The following is a 6000-nucleotide window of genomic DNA, read 5'->3' on the forward strand; positions in this document are numbered from 1 at the left end:
TTTTCACTGATGAGAGGTAATAATCAGTGTGTAGACTTTACTCGTTTTACGACTGTGTTTTCGCCCTCAAATTTTTTGGGAACCTATATTCGAACACGGGTACCAAATTATGTTTACATGGGGCAAATTTTCAAAATGTCGGCGAACGCTCCGTTATATCCCGATGTTTTTAGAGATAATGCCAGCGAAACAAGTCCAATACATTTAGATAATACTGAGAAGCTAGCTCTTTTGACAGCTAAGTGGGAAAATGTACACAACTTTATATTTCCCTTAAGGTAAGTCGATTTATATAGAATCTATCTACCCGTTCTAGAATTTGAAATGTATATCTAAAATGTAACATTTCTTTGATTTTTTTTCACATTTCTGGGCGTTCAAATAATGATAGAATTATAGGGCATGCCAACATTCATTTTAATTCAGATTATTGTATCTTAATTGAAAATTGCTCTCCACTATTAAGTTTATATATTAAAAATCTATGACAGGACAAAGTACTTTCCCCGATGTAAGGCTTTGACCAAATCTTCCGTGTCCGACTGGAGCAATGCTAAAAAGATTCTCGAGAAACAAGGTGATTCTGCAGAGTATCACACACCGCAAAGCATTGCTGCACAGAATTTCATCAGCATAATGCAGGGGACCATCAGGGATATTGAATGTTGTATAAATTTTCAATATAATAGTCTGGTAGAAGTCAACCGCTTAATCCTGGTGGGTATTGTCGACACACTTATCCTCTGTGGACAGCAAAACCTGGCTATAAGGGGCAAAGAGGAGGAAACCAGTAACTTTATGGCATTGTTGGACTTTCAGGCCAAACATATCCTTGTCTTGAAAGAACATCTACAAAATATCGACCCTCGAACAAAATATACGTCTCCAAAAATTCAAAATAAATTAATCAGCATCTGCGGGAAATTGGTATCAGACAAAATAGTGCAGGCCTGTAACAATGCTGTAATGTTTGGATTTATTGCTCATGAAGCAACCGACAGCGCAACCAAGGAGCTTATGGCTCTGTGTGTTCGTTTTGTTTATACAGAATCTGATACAGTGCAGGAAGATTTACTTGGTTTTGCGGAATGCGAGAGTACCACTGGCGAGTCACTTGCCAACTCATTTCTGGAAAATCTTAGGAATCTAGGTATACAACTAGTATTCTTATTATCAAAATCTAGTTTAAAATCATATTAATTTAAGAAATTATTCATGAGCTGATAATCGATAGTTCATAACAGCTGAGCAAAAACACAGAAAAAAAACAACACTGTTGACTGGTATAACGTTAAAAATTTAAAATGATGAACTGATGCATAAATAACACTATATATAAGAGATGGCAAACCAAAGCAAATCCGTCACCGGTTAACCTGTTTCGATATTTGAGCGGTTAACCGGTTCACCGACTGTCTTTGTACCATATAAAAAACATTCGAAAAACGTATACGTTTACAAAGACCTATAAAATATGTATTGTATAGGTCTTTGACGTTTATAAACAATTAAATGTATATGCAAATATACTCTGTCTTGTTGATTGTCTTGCAGCCTAATTACTTGTGCGTTCTGTGAAAACCAGGCATGTTCGTACAGTGTCGTCCAAAATTAGCCTGTGCAGTCCGCCAAGGCTAATCAGGGACGAAATTTCAACATACACTGGATTTTCGTTAAGCAGATACTTTTCTTAGATTTTCGTTTATAAATTGTGTCTTTGTTGTTTTTTTTACCGGAGCTCTGTATCACCGATGTTCAAATCTAGCTATTAAAGGCGTTTAATGACACACTTCAAATAATGTGAACATCTGCGAACACGTCCCTTTTTAAATTACACAATAGTATGATATTGATCACAGGGGAATGATGCAATTGTGGTTACAATAATACTGAAATGCAGTGACATGCCACTGATGCTGGTACTGCTGCTGATTGTGGTACTGCTGCTAATTATGATGATATTGATAATCATGACATTGCTGAGATTGATGATAATTAGGAAAATGAAAAGGAGAACTATCATTATGATAATATTATATAAATGCAACTTATTTTTATTTATAATAGTTGACTTTCGAAGTTGCGATAACACCAAAGTGCAGTGCTATACTTAACTTTGACATTGGCTTTATTCGAGTACACAAACGTACTGAGTATTATTTGATCCGCGTCATGCGAAAATGGGTCTTATTCGACATATGTAGCTCCAGACCAATTAACGCCAATGAGACCACGAGACCTTGAGTGACTGCGCAGGCTGCTCTGGAGCAACGCTGGCCGCATATACCATAGGACCCATTTTCATATGACGCCGTTCAATTAGGATTGTTAGGGGAACGATTACTTTTGAATGCACGTATTGCCTTACATGAAAAGAGAATGAGTCACGTTATGACAAGTCACATTACATTAAATATAAATTTTCCAAACAGGTATTCGTGTTTTGGAAACGCGTAAACATTCTTAAAAGCGTGGTATTTGAAATCCAGCGTTAGTCCGTTTGCAAATAACATACTACACGACATGTGACTTTGATCAAGGGAAAATAAATAATAAATGAAGCGTGTTTATCTTAATTGGATAATATATGATGCAACTCTTTTTTATTACTTTCGCTATCTCAACATCTTTGTTCATGTAATAATAAATGAAGCGTTTTTACGCTTCGGGATTAATAAAACAAAGCGTGGTAATGTTAATGATACTAAATGAACTCGTTTACTTGCGCGAGGTATTGAAATGGCTCTGCTTGACTTAGTTTTAAATATGTGGGTTATGATTCAGACTCCATCGATCGCATTGAAGGATGTCATTATTTTGTTGTAAGGGGGTTTGGTTAGCTGCGTCAAGTTAATTTTCTTAGCAACGTCGTGTTTAATATTGCATCCCTACTACATATACAAAATTATATAACCAGATATAACAAAACATTTAAATAGTTACTGATCAACTTCAATAGTTTCTATCAAGAATTCCAGTGATCACATAAAGATAAACAAACGGTGGGACGAACATATCCGAAAATAACTATTCAAGATTACTATCACCTTTAAGTCAATCACTACATTAAATATGCTGTAGTCTATTTATGTTTCTCATACAGATGAAAACTATCACTGGTGTGTGCTGATTGAAAAGGAAAAGGTGCTAACGATTTATCGCGTTCAACAAAAAATGCATTTCTGCAAGAGTAACCGAATATTAATTTTGTAATCGGTTAACTTCCTAAAGAAACGGATAACCGGTTAACCGATTAACCGTTGCCATCCCTACTATATATATATTCGAGTTGGCTGGTTTCTTTAAGCGTGATTTATGCACTTTCGTTTCATTTAGGTGTCAGTGTAGAGAACATGCGCGGCCAAGGCTATGACGGGGCTGGAAATATGTCGGGGAAGCACAGCGGTGTACAGGCTAGAATTAGGACACTGTTTCCGGAAGCTATTTATACCCACTGTAGAGCCCATTGCCTTAACTTGGCTATTGTACATGCATCCAGAGAACACCATGTACGAAATATGATGTCTTCAGTACAGGTTATAGCTTTCGCATTTAATTATTCAGCAAAGCGACTGCTTAACTTCCAGGACAACTTGGAAAATGACCCCGTCAGTCGTGAGGAAATGGAGAAAAGAACCAAATTGCAGTCGTTATGCGAGACCAGATGGGCTGCGAGGGCTGACGCCCTTCACACATTTCTATGTTCTTACAGGTATTTACACGAATATCATGATTATGGTGTGTGGGATTATGTCCAGCTTTAACTAGAAAGAAGCTTTCAGATACTGGAAAAAAGATTAAGATAAATCAGTAAATCAGTAATATTGATCGAGTTTTCGCTTAGGTCGGGATCAAAGCTAAATGAAAGTTGAATAACGTGTGATAAAAATTTCACTGCAAAACATCCATCATCTATTAAGTTATGTTACTTATGAAATAAGCATGCATTTGTGCGACGTCAAACCTGATCAAAACAATTCAAATATGCTTCTTACGCAATGTTACATTTATGTTTTCAAATAAATGAAGTTGTCTGCGATTTTTAATAAACAGAACAGTAGTTACATCTTTGGAATAACTTTCGGGTGATGGCGACGCGAAGGCATCAGGCTACCTGCTGTCTGTGTTACAGTTCGACTTCATTATAACCCTGGTTGCCATCGAACATGTGTTGGCCTCCCTCGTCCCGCTGTCAAAAATGCTGCAGGGGAAATCATGTGACCTTCTCAAGGCTGCCACGGAAACTAGAGTTGTCAAGGCTTTGATACAGGTAATTTTAAATGTGATTTTTCCTTATACTTAAAGTGTGTTTTTCAAGTTGAATTTAAAGAAATTTCAAGCGAGTATTAATATCCTATTTTGGCAATGTCGTTAATTGCACATTAAGTCGTGAAACACGAGGACAAAATATAGTATTTCATGTTATATACATGATCAACACGTTTCTTCAGCCTTATTTTATTTGGCAACCCTCTTACTATATATATTCAGCTGTCAAATCGTTATTTTAGAATGAACGTGCAGACGACACTGTGTGGGATGCCTTGTACGAGAAGGCGGTTGACATCGCATCTGCGGTAGACGTGGTACCGTCAACGCCAAGGAACGCCGGACGCCAGAAATGCGGCAAAATGCCCCAGCTAATAATGTGTCCGAATTTTGGAAAAAATAACATGTATCTGCCGTTCGTCGACCATTTGCTAACAGAGGTGGAGGACAGGTTACTACAGGGTAATGACCGGTACAAGGCAGAATCCCTCATTCCAGCACGGGTAAACTTCAATTATTTCGGTATAAACTCGAAAATTTATTAATTGGATATATTCAAGGTACTACTTGAACGATTTAAGCAAGTATTTCCGATCATTTGTGTTATTTTAAACATACAACATGTCAACAACTGTGCATATAGAGGACTATATTACATTCATACCTTTTAACATTGAATTTATTTAAACGAGTTATATAACATGATAGGCACTGTCGAGCATTTTATCTTTTATTCAACGATTTTAATGAATTCAACGGCAATAGACACACATGGTATATTCTTTTTATCTCGTCATATTTTATTGCTTAATATTGATTCTTCGTCTTTAATGCCCTATATAAACGCGTTAAATTTAATCGACGTTCGTACACTGAAAAAAATGCGCGCCAAAGATAATATTTAAAATATGTAATGGCTATACTTTACTCCAGCGACGTCAAACGTGTAATAAAATTGTTTATCTATTGTACAGGTTTCGGTTTCAATTTGCAGGTACAGAGGTCGAATCTTCCTGAAGACAGCTGCAAGGAAATATACGCAGGATTTAGGTCCTGTCTCACAGTGGATGAAGCTACATTCCTGAGGGAATGCGCGAAATGGCGCACTTGGTGGACAAGTGCAGCACTGGCCATGGACCGCCCTGATCCCGCCGAAACACTTGAAGAGAGCTTAGCTTTTGCGAGTGAGCAGCTATACCCCAGCATAAGAAAATGCTTCATGCTGCTCCTCGGTATGCCTGTCTCCACCGCAACTGCAGAAAGATCGTTTTCCACAATGCGAAGGGTCAAGACATACTTGCGGAATACAATGGGGACGGCACGCTTGTCTGGACTGGGACTCCTTAATGTATATAGGGAAAGAGAAATTAACGCTGAGCATGTGGTCGACATTTTTGCACAAAGGAAAGATCGAAGATTAGCATTACTTTTCAGGGTGTAGTATTGCACATACAAATGGCCCTGTGTTTTTTTGTGAAATTAGAGGATGTTTTCTTTTTAATAAATTACACATCGTCCAAACTGGTTTTATTGATAGAGTTAAATAAAAGTTTAGCATGCTCGCTCAATACTCAGCGAGCATGCTGTTGTTTCATTCAAACAGTGTTTCTTTTACAGTTTAATTAAAAAAGAATTTAATTTTCTGTTTACCAAATACCCCACATAAAATCAGTTTCAGCAGAAAATAATGACGGGCTTAGTTTTTTATCGGTCCTTTTCAAGCAAGAAATT

The sequence above is a fragment of the Dreissena polymorpha genome, chromosome 9 (genome assembly GCF_020536995.1).
Source record: "Dreissena polymorpha isolate Duluth1 chromosome 9, UMN_Dpol_1.0, whole genome shotgun sequence".
NCBI classification, from domain to species: domain Eukaryota; kingdom Metazoa; phylum Mollusca; class Bivalvia; order Myida; family Dreissenidae; genus Dreissena; species Dreissena polymorpha.